This window comes from Oncorhynchus keta, unplaced genomic scaffold (genome assembly GCF_023373465.1).
Source record: "Oncorhynchus keta strain PuntledgeMale-10-30-2019 unplaced genomic scaffold, Oket_V2 Un_contig_13591_pilon_pilon, whole genome shotgun sequence".
In the NCBI taxonomy this organism is placed as follows: domain Eukaryota; kingdom Metazoa; phylum Chordata; class Actinopteri; order Salmoniformes; family Salmonidae; genus Oncorhynchus; species Oncorhynchus keta.
Window position 1 is genome coordinate 523 of NW_026278281.1, and position 14,292 is coordinate 14,814.

At 42.4% G+C, this 14,292-nt stretch overlaps 1 protein-coding gene across 1 annotated transcript in view; it reads left to right on the forward strand.

The window, feature by feature from the left end:
• The first annotated feature begins 1,894 nt into the window (after nucleotides 1-1,894).
• The window catches only part of LOC127918178 (dedicator of cytokinesis protein 1-like), a 66,083-nt gene continuing 53,685 nt past the window's right edge, over nucleotides 1,895-14,292 (forward strand). The window contains exon 1 of the mRNA XM_052501450.1: nucleotides 1,895-1,967. The gene's annotated coding sequence lies outside the window, so the exon portion shown is untranslated. The remainder of the gene's footprint in view (nucleotides 1,968-14,292) is intronic.

The window sequence follows — 14,292 nt, forward strand, 5'->3', positions numbered from 1 at the left end:
ATAATGACTGATGGCTCTAGACAAGCATAACGACTGATGGCTCTAGACAAGCATAATGACTGATGGCTCTAGACAAGTATAATGACTCTAGACAAGCAGAATGACTGATGGCTCTAGACAAGCATAATGACTGATGGCTCTTGACAAGCATAATGACTCTAGACAAGCATAACGACTGATGGCTCTAGACAAGCATAACGACTGATGGCTCTAGACAAGCATAATGACTGATGGCTCTAGACAAGTATAATGACTCTAGACAAGCATAACGACTGATGGCTCTAGACAAGCATAACGACTGATGGCTCTAGACAAGCATAATGACTGATGGCTCTTGACAAGCATAATGACTCTAGACAAGCATAACGACTGATGGCTCTAGACAAGCATAATGACTCTAGACAAGCATAACGACTGATGGCTCTAGACAAGCATAACGACTGATGGCTCTAGACAAGCATAACGACTGATGGCTCTAGACATGCATAACGACTGATGGCTCTTGACAAGCATAATGACTGATGGCTCTAGACAAGCATAACGACTGATGGCTCTAGACAAGCATAACGACTGATGGCTCTAGACAAGCATAACGACTGATGGCTCTAGACATGCATAACGACTGATGGCTCTAGACAAGCATAACGACTGATGGCTCTAGACAAGCATAACGACTGATGGCTCTAGACATGCATAACGACTGATGGCTCTAGACAAGCATAATGACTGATGGCTCTAGACAAGCATAACGACTGATGGCTCTAGACAAGCATAATGACTGATGGCTCTAGACAAGCATAACGACTGATGGCTCTAGACAAGCATAACGACTGATGGCTCTAGACAAGCATAACGACTGATGGCTCTAGACAAGCATAACGACTGATGGCTCTAGACAAGCATAATGACTGATGGCTCTAGACAAGCATAATGGCTCTGACATAATGACTGGCTCTTGACAAGCATAACGACTGATGCATAACGACTGATGGCTCTAGACAAGCATAACGACTGATGGCTCTAGACAAGCATAACGACTGATGGCTCTAGACAAGCATAACGACTGATGGCTCTAGACAAGCATAACGACTGATGGCTCTAGACAAGCATAACGACTGATGGCTCTAGACAAGCATAATGACTGATGGCTCTTGACAAGCATAACGACTGATGGCTCTAGACAAGCATAACGACTGATGGCTCTAGACAAGCATAACGACTGATGGCTCTAGACAAGCATAACGACTGATGGCTCTAGACAAGCATAACGACTGATGGCTCTAGACAAGCATAATGACTGATGGCTCTTGACAAGCATAACGACTGATGGCTCTAGACAAGCATAACGACTGATGGCTCTAGACAAGCATAATGACTGATGGCTCTAGACAAGCATAACGACTGATGGCTCTTGACAAGCATAACGACTGATGGCTCTAGACAAGCATAACGACTGATGGCTCTAGACAAGCATAACGACTGATGGCTCTAGACAAGCATAACGACTGATGGCTCTTGACAAGCATAACGACTGATGGCTCTAGACAAGCATAACGACTGATGGCTCTAGACAAGCATAACGACTGATGGCTCTAGACAAGCATAACGACTGATGGCTCTAGACAAGCATAACGACTGATGGCTCTAGACAAGCATAACGACTGATGGCTCTAGACAAGCATAACGACTGATGGCTCTTGACAAGCATAACGACACATCCTGTCATACAAAATATTGTGATATTGTAGTTAACATTTTCAACATGCTAGTGAGGGCTGTTACCCAGTTGGTAATCACCTTTCAGACCAGGGATAATCCTAATGGTTTTGTTTTGTCCAGGGTGCAGCGTATCACCTTTCAGACCAGGGATAATCCTAATGGTTTTGTTTTGTCCAGGGTGCAGCGTTAAAATACGTCCCCACCATCGTGAACGACGTCAAACTGGTCTTCGATCCCAAGGAGCTCAGGTAGGTTTTCATCAGGGAAACTGCTGTCCTGTGGTGAATATGTTTTAGCACATCTGGTGATTTACACTATACTATACATTATCTATGTGTTAGCACATCTGGTTATGTACACTATACTATACATTATCTATGTTTTAGCACATCTGGTGATGTACACTATACTATACACTATCTATGTTTTAACACATCTGGTGATGTACACTATACTATACACTATCTATGTTTTAACACATCTGGTGATGTACACTATACTATACATGATCTATGTTTTAGCACATCTGGTGATGTACACTATACTATACATTATCTATGTGTTAGCACATCTGGTTATGTACACTATACTATACATTATCTATGTGTTAGCACATCTGGTTATGTACACTATACTATACATTATCTATGTGTTAGCACATCTGGTTATGTACACTATACTATACATTATCTATGTGTTAACACATCTGGTTATGTACACTATACACTTTACTATACATTATCTGTGACTCCTGTTAGACTATACTGTAATGTCATTATCTATATTTTAGCACATCTGGTTATGTACACTATACACTATACATTATCTATGTTTTAACACATCTGGTTATGTACACTATACACTATACATTATCTATGTTTTAACACATCTGGTTATGAACACTATATACTATACATTATCTATGTTTTAGCACATCTGGTTATGTACACTATACACTATACTATACATTATCTATGTTTTAGCACATCTGGTTATGTACACTATATACTATAATGTCATTATCTATGTTTTAACACATCTGGTTATGTACACTATACACTCATGCTTTCACACTGTAGATAACACACTTCTACAAGGCCATAACAGAGATGATATTTACCTCTTATTCCCTCCACTGGCTGGGACTCCTGTTAGACCAGTACTGTAATGTCATTATCTGTGACTCCTGAATACTGTAGTGTCATTATCTGTGACTCCTGTTCGACTGTACTGTAGTGTCATTATCTGTGACTCCTGAATAATGTAATGTCATTATCTGTGACTCCTGAATACTGTAGTGTCATTATCTGTGACTCCTGAATACTGTAGTGTCATTATCTGTGACTCCTGAATACTGTAGTGTCATTATCTGTGACTCCTGAATACTGTAATGTCATTATCTGTGACTCCTGAATACTCTAGTGTCATTATCTGTGACTCCCGAATACTCTAGTATCATTATCTGTGACTCCTGAATACTCTGTCATTATCTGTGACTCCTGAATACTCTAGTATCATTATCTGTGACACCTGAATACTGTAGTGTCATTATCTGTGACACCTGAATACTGTAGTGTCATTATCTGTGACACCTGAATACTGTAGTGTCATTATCTGTGACACCTGAATACTGTAGTGTCATTATCTGTGACTCCTGTTAGACCTGTACTGCAATGTCATTATCTGTGACTCCTGAATACTGTAGTATCATTATCTGTGACTCCTGAATACTCTAATGCCATTATCTGTGACTCCTGAATACTCTAATGTCATTATCTGTGACTCCTGAATACTGTAGTGTCATTATCTGTGACTCCTGAATACTGTAGTGTCATTATCTGTGACTCCTGAATACTGTAGTCATGATCTGTGACTCCTGAATACTGTAGTGTCATTATCTATGACTCCTGAATACTGTAGTGTCATTATCTATGACTCCTGAATACTGTAGTCATTATCTGTGACTCCTGAATACTGTAGTGTCATTATCTATGACTCCTGAATACTGTAGTGTCATTATCTGTGACTCCTGTTAGACCTGTACTGCAATGTCATTATCTGTGACTCCTGAATACTGTAGTATCATTATCTGTGACTCCTGAATACTCTAATGCCATTATCTGTGACTCCTGAATACTCTAATGTCATTATCTGTGACTCCTGAATACTGTAGTGTCATTATCTGTGACTCCTGAATACTGTAGTCATGATCTGTGACTCCTGAATACTGTAGTGTCATTATCTATGACTCCTGAATACTGTAGTGTCATTATCTATGACTCCTGAATACTGTAGTGTCATTATCTATGACTCCTGAATACTGTAGTGTCATTATCTGTGACTCCTGTTCGACTGTACTGTAGTGTCATTATCTGTGACTCCTGAATAATGTAATGTCATTATCTGTGACTCCTGAATACTGTAGTGTCATTATCTGTGACTCCTGAATACTGTAGTGTCATTTATCTGTGACTCCTGAATACTGTAATGTCATTATCTGTGACTCCTGAATACTCTAGTGTCATTATCTGTGACTCCTGAATACTCTAGTATCATTATCTGTGACTCCTGAATACTCTGTCATTATCTGTGACTCCTGAATACTCTAGTATCATTATCTGTGACACCTGAATACTGTAGTGTCATTATCTGTGACACCTGAATACTGTAGTGTCATTATCTGTGACTCCTGAATACTCTGTCATTATCTGTGACTCCTGAATACTGTAGTCATGATCTGTGACTCCTGAATACTGTAGTGTCATTATCTATGACTCCTGAATACTGTAGTGTCATTATCTATGACTCCTGAATGCTGTAGTCATTATCTGTGACTCCTGAATACTGTAGTGTCATTATCTATGACTCCTGAATACTGTAGTGTCATTATCTATGACTCCTGAATACTGCAGTCATTATCTGTGACTCCTGAATACTGTAGTGTCATTATTTATGACTCCTGAATACTCTGTCATTATCTGTGACTCCTGAATACTGTAGTGTCATTATCTGTGACACCTGAATACTGTAGTGTCATTATCTGTGACTCCTGTTAGACCTGTACTGCAATGTCATTATCTGTGACTCCTGAATACTGTAGTATCATTATCTGTGACTCCTGAATACTCTGTCATTATCTGTGACTCCTGAATACTGTAGTCATGATCTGTGACTCCTGAATACTGTAGTGTCATTATCTATGACTCCTGAATACTGTAGTGTCATTATCTATGACTCCTGAATGCTGTAGTCATTATCTGTGACTCCTGAATACTGTAGTGTCATTATCTATGACTCCTGAATACTGTAGTGTCATTATCTGTGACTCCTGAATACTGTAGTCATTATCTGTGACTCATGTTCGACTCGACTGTAGTGTCATTATCTGTGACTCCTGTTCAACTGTACTGTAGTGTCATTATCTGTGACTCCTGAATAATGTAGTCATTATCTGTGACTCCTGAATACTGTAGTGTCATTATCTATGACTCCTGAATACTGCAGTCATTATCTGTGACTCCTGAATACTGTAGTGTCATTATCTATGACTCCTGAATATTGTAGTCATTATCTGTGACTCCTGAATACTGTAGTGTCATTATCTATGACTCCTGAATACTGTAGTGTCATTATCTATCACTCCTGAATACTGCAGTCATTATCTGTGACTCCTGAATACTGTAGTGTCATTATCTGTGACTCCTGCATACTGTAGTGTCATTATCTATGACTCCTGAATATTGTAGTCATTATCTGTGACTCCTGAATACTGTAGTGTCATTATCTATGACTCCTGAATACTGTAGTGTCATTATCTGTGACTCCTGAATACTGTAGTGTCATTATCTGTGACTCCTGAATACTGTAGTGTCATTATCTGTGACTCCTGTTCGACTGTACTGTAGTGTCATTATCTGTACATGTAAGGATGCCAGAAGCTAAGGAAGAGGTGCAGGAGTGAATCTGAAAAAGCCGTGAGTTACAAAGTCAATCTAAGAAATGAAGACACGTGTAAATGATTTGACTGATTAAGGTAAAGCGCTCTGACATGGAGAGAGACTAAAGAGCCTTGCTCAGTGGGTTTGTCTCGTCACTAATCGTCTCTTTGAAATCACATTCCGTGTTTTAGAGATTGTCTCCCCTTTATTTATTTATTTTATTTTATTTTGGGGGGGGGGGCGGGATTACCTTTAACAGTTGGTTTGAATTAAAGAACTGATTTGATATTGTGGCTTGTGCAGTGTGAGTGGTCACACCTCGTTATCCTCAAGCTACTTACCTTTAGGCTCTGTGCTTCTCACACACACACACACACACACACACACACACACACACACACACACACACACACACACACACACACACAACACACACACACACACACACACACACACACACACACACACACACACACACACACCACCACTTAACATTCACCAGCTGTACCATGTGGGTTGGTTATATATAGTCCCGGTTGCCGTGGGAACGTGGAACTGCTGCTTCACCAACAATGCAGTGGTTAATCTGACCTGCCATGAATGTTATATCATCATATTGTATTGATTTAATTTGACAAAATAACATTTTCATTAGAAACGCTTTTATAAAGGTGCACATCAAGGTTTTGGCAAATCAATATATCACTAGATCAATATATCAATGTATCACTAGATCAATGTATCACTAGATCAATGTATCACTAGATCAATGTATCACTAGATCAATGTATCACTAGATCAATATATCACTAGATCACTGGATCACTGGATTAATAGAGTAATAGGACCCTAGATTAATAGGACCCTAGATTAATAGGACCCTAGATTAATAGGACCCTAGATTAATAGGACACTAGATTAATAGGACACTAGATTAATAGGACACTAGATTAATAGGACACTAGATTAATAGGACCCTAGATTAATAGGACACTAGATTAATAGGACACTAGATTAATAGGACACTAGATTAATAGGACCCTAGATTAATAGGACCTAGATTAATAGGACCCTAGATTAATAGGACCCTGGATTAATAGGACCCTGGATTAATAGGACCCTGGATTAATAGGACCCTAGATTAATAGGACCCTAGATTAATAGGACCCTGGATTAATAGGACCCTAGATTAATAGGACCCTAGATTAATAGGACCCTAGATTAATAGGACCTTAGATTAATATGACCCTAGATTAATATGACCCTAGATTAATAGGACCTTAGATTAATAGGACCCTATATTAATAGGACCCTAGATTAATATGACCCTAGATTAATAGGACCCTATATTAATAGGACCTTAGATTAATAGGACCCTAGATTAATAGGACCCCAGGTGCTTTTACACCTGCATTAATTTGACCCCTAGATTAATAGGTTTTAGGCTGGGTTTAGATTAATAGACACTTTAGATTAATAGGCTAGATTAACGATAGGACCCTATATTAATAGGACATTAGATTAATAGGATTTGATTAATATGACCCTAGATTAGTAGGACCTTAGATTAATAGGACACTAGATTAATAGGACCCTAGATTAATAGATCACTAGATTAATAGATTAATAGATCACTAGGACACTATCAATAGGTCACTGGATCACTAGATGAATAGGACACTGGATTAATAGGACCCTACATTAATATGACCCTAGATTAATAGGACCTACATTAATATGACCCTAGATTAATAGGACACTAGATTAATAGGACACTAGATTAATAGGACACTAGATTAATAGGACCACTGGATGAATAGGACACTGGATGAATAGGACACTAGATGAATAGGACACTGGATGAATAGGACACTAGAATAATAGATCACTAAATTAATAGATCAATAGGACACTAGATTCATAGATCACTAGATTAATAGATCGCTAGATTATGAGATCACTAGATTACTAGATCACTAGAATACAAGATTAATAGATCACTCGATTAATAGATCACGCTTAATAGAAAACTAGATTCATAGATCACTAGATTAATAGATCACTCGGACACTAGATTACTAGATTAATATATCACTAGACTAATAGATCAGTAGATCAGTAGATTCATATATCACTAGATTAATAGGTCACTAGGACACTAGATTAATAGATTAATAGATCACAAGGACAATAGATGAATAGATCACTAGATGAATAGATCACTAGATGAATGGATCACTAGATTAATGGATCACTAGGACAATAGATCACTAAATTAATAGATCACTAGATGAATAGATCACTAGATGAATAGATCACTAGATTCATGGATCACTAGATTCATGGATCACTAGATGAATAGATCACTAGATGAATAGATCACTAGATTCATGGATCACTAGATTCATGGATCACAAGATTCATGGATCACAAGATTCATGGATCACTAGATTAATAGATCACTAGATTAATAGATCACTAGATTAATAGATCACTAGATTAATTAGATCAGTAGATTAATCGATTACTAGATTAATAGAAGACTAGGACACTAGATTAATAGATCACTAGGACACTCCAGTTTTACAGACTAGCTGATGTAATATTGGAACATAAGGGTCTGTTTTTGTTATACATCCATGGATTTAGTTTGAAGCCTCAACCTGAGATGTTCGTCCTTATTCACTTGCGTCCTGTTCTACATTCATGAAGCTGAGCTGTTCAACTGCTCACGCAGAACAAAGTCTAGCCTACGTTGACTGAATGTTAACTATGTTGTTCTGACGTTATGTGTTTTGGGCCCAGCCACAGTTCTGCATGTCACATACTGTATATAGGGAATATGGTGCCTGCTGTACTGCACTACAGAGGGAATAGGGTGCCTGCTGTACTGCACTACAGAGGGAATAGGGTGCCCGCTGTACTTCACTACATAGGGAATAGGGTGCCCGCTGTACTGCACTACATAGGGAATAGGGTGCCCGCTGTACTGCACTACATAGGGAATAGGGTGCCCGCTGTACTGCACTACATAGGGAATAGGGTGCCCGCTGTACTGCACTACATAGGGAATAGGGTGCCCGCTGTAATGCACTACAGAGGGAATAGGGTGCCTGCTGTACTTCACTACAGAGGGAATAGGGTGCCCGCTGTACTGCACTACATAGGGAATAGGGTGCCCGCAGTACTGCACTACATAGGGAATAGGGTGCCTGCTGTACTGCACTACATAGGGAATAGGGTGCCCGCTGTACTGCACTACAGAGTGAATAGGGTGCCCGCTGTATTGCACTATATAGGGAATATGGTGCCTGCTGTACTGCACTACAGAGGGAATATGGTGCCTGCTGGGAAGGGATACAGAGGACCATAGGGAATAGGTCTGTATTAGGGAAGGGTCATGTGACCAGACAGGTCTGTATTAGGGAAGGGTCATGTGACCAGACAGGTCTGTATTAGGGAAGGGTCATGTGACCAGACAGGTCTGTATTAGGGAAGGGTCATGTGACCAGACAGGTCTGTATTAGGGAAGGGTCATGTGACCAGACAGGTCTGTATTAGGGAAGGGTCATGTGACCAGACAGGTCTGTATTAGGGAAGGGTCATGTGACCAGACAGGTCTGTATTAGTGAATGGTCATGTGACCAGACAGGTCTGTATTAGGGAAGGGTCATGTGACCAGACAGGTCTGTATTAGTAAAGGGTTGTGTGACCAGACAGGTCTGTATTAGTGAAGGGTCATGTGACCAGACAGGTCTGTATTAGGGAAGGGTTGTGTGACCAGACAGGTCTGTATTAGGGAAGGGTCATGTGACCAGACAGGTCTGTATTAGGGAAGGGTCATGTGACCAGTCAGGGAAGGGTCTGTATTACCCAGGGAAGGGTCACATGTGACCAGACGGGTCTGTATTAGGGAAGGGTCATCTGTGACCAGACAGGGTCTGTCATTAGGGAAGGTCATGTGACCAGACGGGTCTGTATTAGGGAAGGGTCATGTGACCAGACAGGTCTGTATTAGGGAAGGGTCATGTGACCAGACAGGTCTGTATTAGGGAAGGGTCATCTGACCAGACAGGTCTGTATTAGGGAAGGGTCATGTGACCAGACAGGTCTGTATTAGGGAAGGGTCATGTGACCAGACAGGACTGTATTAGGGAAGGGTCATGTGACCAGACAGGTCTGTATTAGGAAGGGTCATGTGACCAGACAGGTCTGTATTAGGGAAGGGTCATGTGACCAGACAGGTCTGTATTAGGGAAGGGTCATGTGACCAGACAGGTCTGTATTAGGGAAGGGTCATGTGACCAGACAGGTCTGTATTAGGGAAAGGGTCATGTGACCAGACAGGTCTGTATTAGGGAAAGGGTCATGTGACCAGACAGGTCTGTATTAGGAAGGGTCATGTGACCAGACAGGTCTGTATTAGGGAAGGGTCATGTGACCAGACAGGTCTGTATTAGGGAAGGGTCATGTGACCAGACAGGTCTGTATTAGGGAAGGGTCATGTGACCAGACAGGTCTGTATTAGGAAGGGTCATGTGACCAGACAGGTCTGTATTAGGAAGGGTCATGTGACCAGACAGGTCTGTAGTTAGTAAAGGGTTGTGTGACCAGACAGGTCTGTACTAGTGAAGGGTCAAAGTGACCAGACAGGTCTGTATTAGGGAAGGGTTGTGTGACTAAACGGGTCTGTATTAGGGAAGGGTCATGTGACCAGACAGGTCTGTATTAGGAAGGGTCATGTGACCAGACGGGTCTGTATTAGGGAACCTGTGACCAGACGGGTCTGTATTAGGGAAAGGTCATGTGACCAGACGGGTCTGTATTAGGGAAGGGTCACTGCCAGACCTCTGTATTAGGAAGGGTCATGCTGACCAGACAGGTCTGTATTAGGGAAGGGTCATGTGACCAGACAGGTCTGTATTAGGAAGGGTCATGTGACCAGACAGGTCTGTATTAGGAAGGGTCATGTGACCAGACTGGGTCTGTATTAGGAAGGGTCATGTGACCAGACGGGTCTGTCATATGAGGCAAGGGTCATGTGATTGTCAGACAGGTCTGTATTAGGGAAGGGTCATGTGATTCCAGACAGGTCTGTATTAGGAAGGGTCATGTGACCAGACAGGTCTGTATTAGGGAAGGGTCATGTGACCAGACAGGTCTGTATTAGGGAAGGGTCATGTGACCAGACAGGTCTGTATTAGAGTGGGAAGGGTCATGTGACCAGACAGGTCTGTATTAGGGAAGGGTCATGTGACCAGGGCATATTCAGAGGAACACATCACAGTGGTTATTGTGCTGTTGAAAAAGCTCATCTCAATGTACAGCATTCCATAGACCACCCTCTACCCAGACAGACTGGCTAGTCACTATCTGACCCACCTCTCTACCCAGACAGACTGGCTAGTCACTATCTGACCACCTCTCTGAACCCAGACAGACTGGCTAGTCACTATCTGACCCACCTCTCTACCCAGACAGAATGGCTAGTCACTATCTGACCACCTCTCTACCCAGACAGACTGGCTAGTCACTATCGGACCACCTCTCTACCCAGACAGACAGACTGGCTAGTCACTATCTGACCACCTCTCTACCCAGACAGACTGGCTAGTCACTATCTGACCACCTCTCTACCCAGACAGACTGGCTAGTCACTATCTGACCCACCTCTCTACCCAGACAGACTGGCTAGTCACTATCTGACCACCTCTCTACCCAGACAGACTGGCTAGTCACTATCTGACCACCTCTCTACCCAGACAGACTGGCCAGTCACTATCTGACCACCTCTCTACCCAGACAGACTGGCTAGTCACTATCTGACCACCTCTCTACCCAGACAGACTGGCTAGTCACTATCTGACCACCTCTCTACCCAGACAGACTGGCTAGTCACTATCTGACCACCTCTCTACCCAGACAGACTGGCTAGTCACTATCTGACCACCTCTCTACCCAGACAGACTGGCTAGTCACTATCTGACCACCTCTCTACCCAGACAGACTGGCTAGTCACTATCTGACCACCTCTCTACCCAGACAGACTGGCTAGTCACTATCTGACCCACCTCTCTACCCAGACAGACTGGCTAGTCACTATCTGACCACCTCTCTACCCAGACAGACTGGCTAGTCACTATCTGACCACCTCTCTACCCAGACAGACTGGCCAGTCACTATCTGACCCACCTCTCTACCCAGACAGACTGGCTAGTCACTATCTGACCACCTCTCTACCCAGACAGACTGGCTAGTCACTATCTGACCACCTCTCTACCCAGACAGACTGGCTAGTCACTATCTGACCACCTCTCTACCCAGACAGACTGGCTAGTCACTATCTGACCACCTCTCTACCCAGACAGACTGGCTAGTCACTATCTGACCAAGTTGCAAAGTCGGAAGCCCCGCCTAATTCTGGAATTGTATTTTAAAACTCAACCACACTGCTAATCTCATGCCTAACCTTATTAGCCACACTGCTAACCTCATGCCTAACCTTAGCCATACTGCTAACCTCATGCCTAACCTTAGCCATACTGCTAACCTCAAGCCTAACCTCAACCACACTGCTAACCTCATGCCTAACCTCAACCACACTGCTAACCTCATGCCTAACCTCAACCACACTGCTAACCTCATGCCTAACCTCAACCACACTGCTAACCTCATGCCTAACCTCAACCACACTGCTAACCTCATGCCTAACCTCAACCACACTGCTAACCTCATGCCTAACCTCAACCACACTGCTAACCTCATGCCTAACCTCAATCACACTGCTAACCTCATGCCTAACCTCAACCACACTGCTAATCTCATGCCTAACCTCAACCACACTGCTAAGCTCATGCCTAACCTTTAGCCACACTGCTAACCTCATGCCTAACCTTTAGCCACACTGTGGCTCATTCCAAACGTCGTAAATTGTTGGTTATCTACACGAACCCAGTCTTCACTATGAGTAATCCGTACATCAATTGTCTTGTATCATTTATTTATTACTAACTAAGTAATTCACAGAAATGCATAAACAAACAAACAAGTTAAATTTAATGATAGGAGAATGTGCCCTAGTGGGTTAAACCGGCATGGCAGCTTGTTAGACAAAAGGGGAAGTGGGGGTCAACTCAGAAGTCACTACAAAGTGATAATTATAACAATTGAAATGCTAATCCTTTGCACATGAACGCTCACTCATTCGGGAACAATTGGAAGTAATATACATATTTACGCTCAGTGTGTCGTCTTGATCGCTGGTGAAAAGTTAATTTCTTTTGTAGAATTGTCCCTAGGGCCAGGTTGTGTTTAGAGGGGATTGTTCAGAGTGACATTCGTTTTAGAATGGATGTTTCGGCGGTTGTCGTTTTCTTCGAGTTCAATGATACCGAATTCCTAGCTGCAGACTAGTAATTAATATCAAAGACTTGTTCTCATTCTGTCGGTATCGATAGTCTAAAAGTTTAACTATGTGGTATGGTTAAAATATTCAGCAATGGTCCTACAACCTTGTACTCCCGTGATTGAGAGAAACATGGTCTGCAACCTTTAGCCATTTCGTAATTGAGGTAAGCTCGGGCTGCTGATAATTTCTCAAAGTTGGGTTTTATTCTGAATGGCAGGAAAGGGTTGTCCCAGGAGGTCTGACCCTCACTGGGCTCATGGGCGGTCCTCTGATTTAGTTCAAATCAAAAGGGAATTGTGTTTTTCTAAATTAAACAGTCCAACATCATATTACACATTTATACAAACAGTATCATACTCACTCATTCATCTTATACAACAATTGGATGTAAACCTAATATCTGAGGCTATTATATAAACAGCGTTATGGTAATGTGGCAACACCGTCTCCCATGAGCTTCCCCCAAGTTGTAACAAACGGACCAGTTCGTAGCTGGATTCTTCACCCATCTTTTACACTTCCTCCGGAATGTGATATTTGTTCGTACCTCAAGTTCTGTGAGGTGGAAGGATTTCCTTTGTTCTCCATGAAAAACGACTCTCTATAACTGTGTGTCCATGAGGTCTTCTCAGGAATTTACGACCTCTGACCACAGCAGCCTAGTTGAAGGAGGCAAGGGGGAGGCAGGGAGAGGGGGATGGGATTGCTATACCCAAAGAGGCCAATGTCATGACACCTCCCTCCCTCCTCTTCTCCTCTCCTCTCTTCTTCCTCTTCTGCCCTCCTCTCCTCCCTCCCTCCTATTCTATCCTCCTCTCCTCTCCTCCCTCCCTCCTATTCTATCCTCCTCTCCTCCCTCCTCTTCTATACTCCTCCCTCCCTCCTCTTCTATCGTCCTCTCCATCCTCTTCTCCCCTGGTCTCCTGTTCCCCACGGTGTCCAGTGTTAAAGCCAGAAAACACCCGAATACAAAGTTAAAACAGTGTCATTTTCTCCACCTGCTGTGTCCCTGGCTTCTTTTCTAATCACAGATTACAGTGTTCAGCTGGCCTTTCTGTGCAGCTGTGCTTTCTACTTTCCACCCAGCTCCCGTTTCCTGTTACTTGACAGCGCCCCAGGGCAAAGCTGTTTTATCAGAGCCGAAGGAAGGTGGAGGGCCAAGCTTTCTGCTTTTCTTCCGCACCGACAGAAGAGCAGGGGATTAGTAATGCTCCAGTTGTCAACACA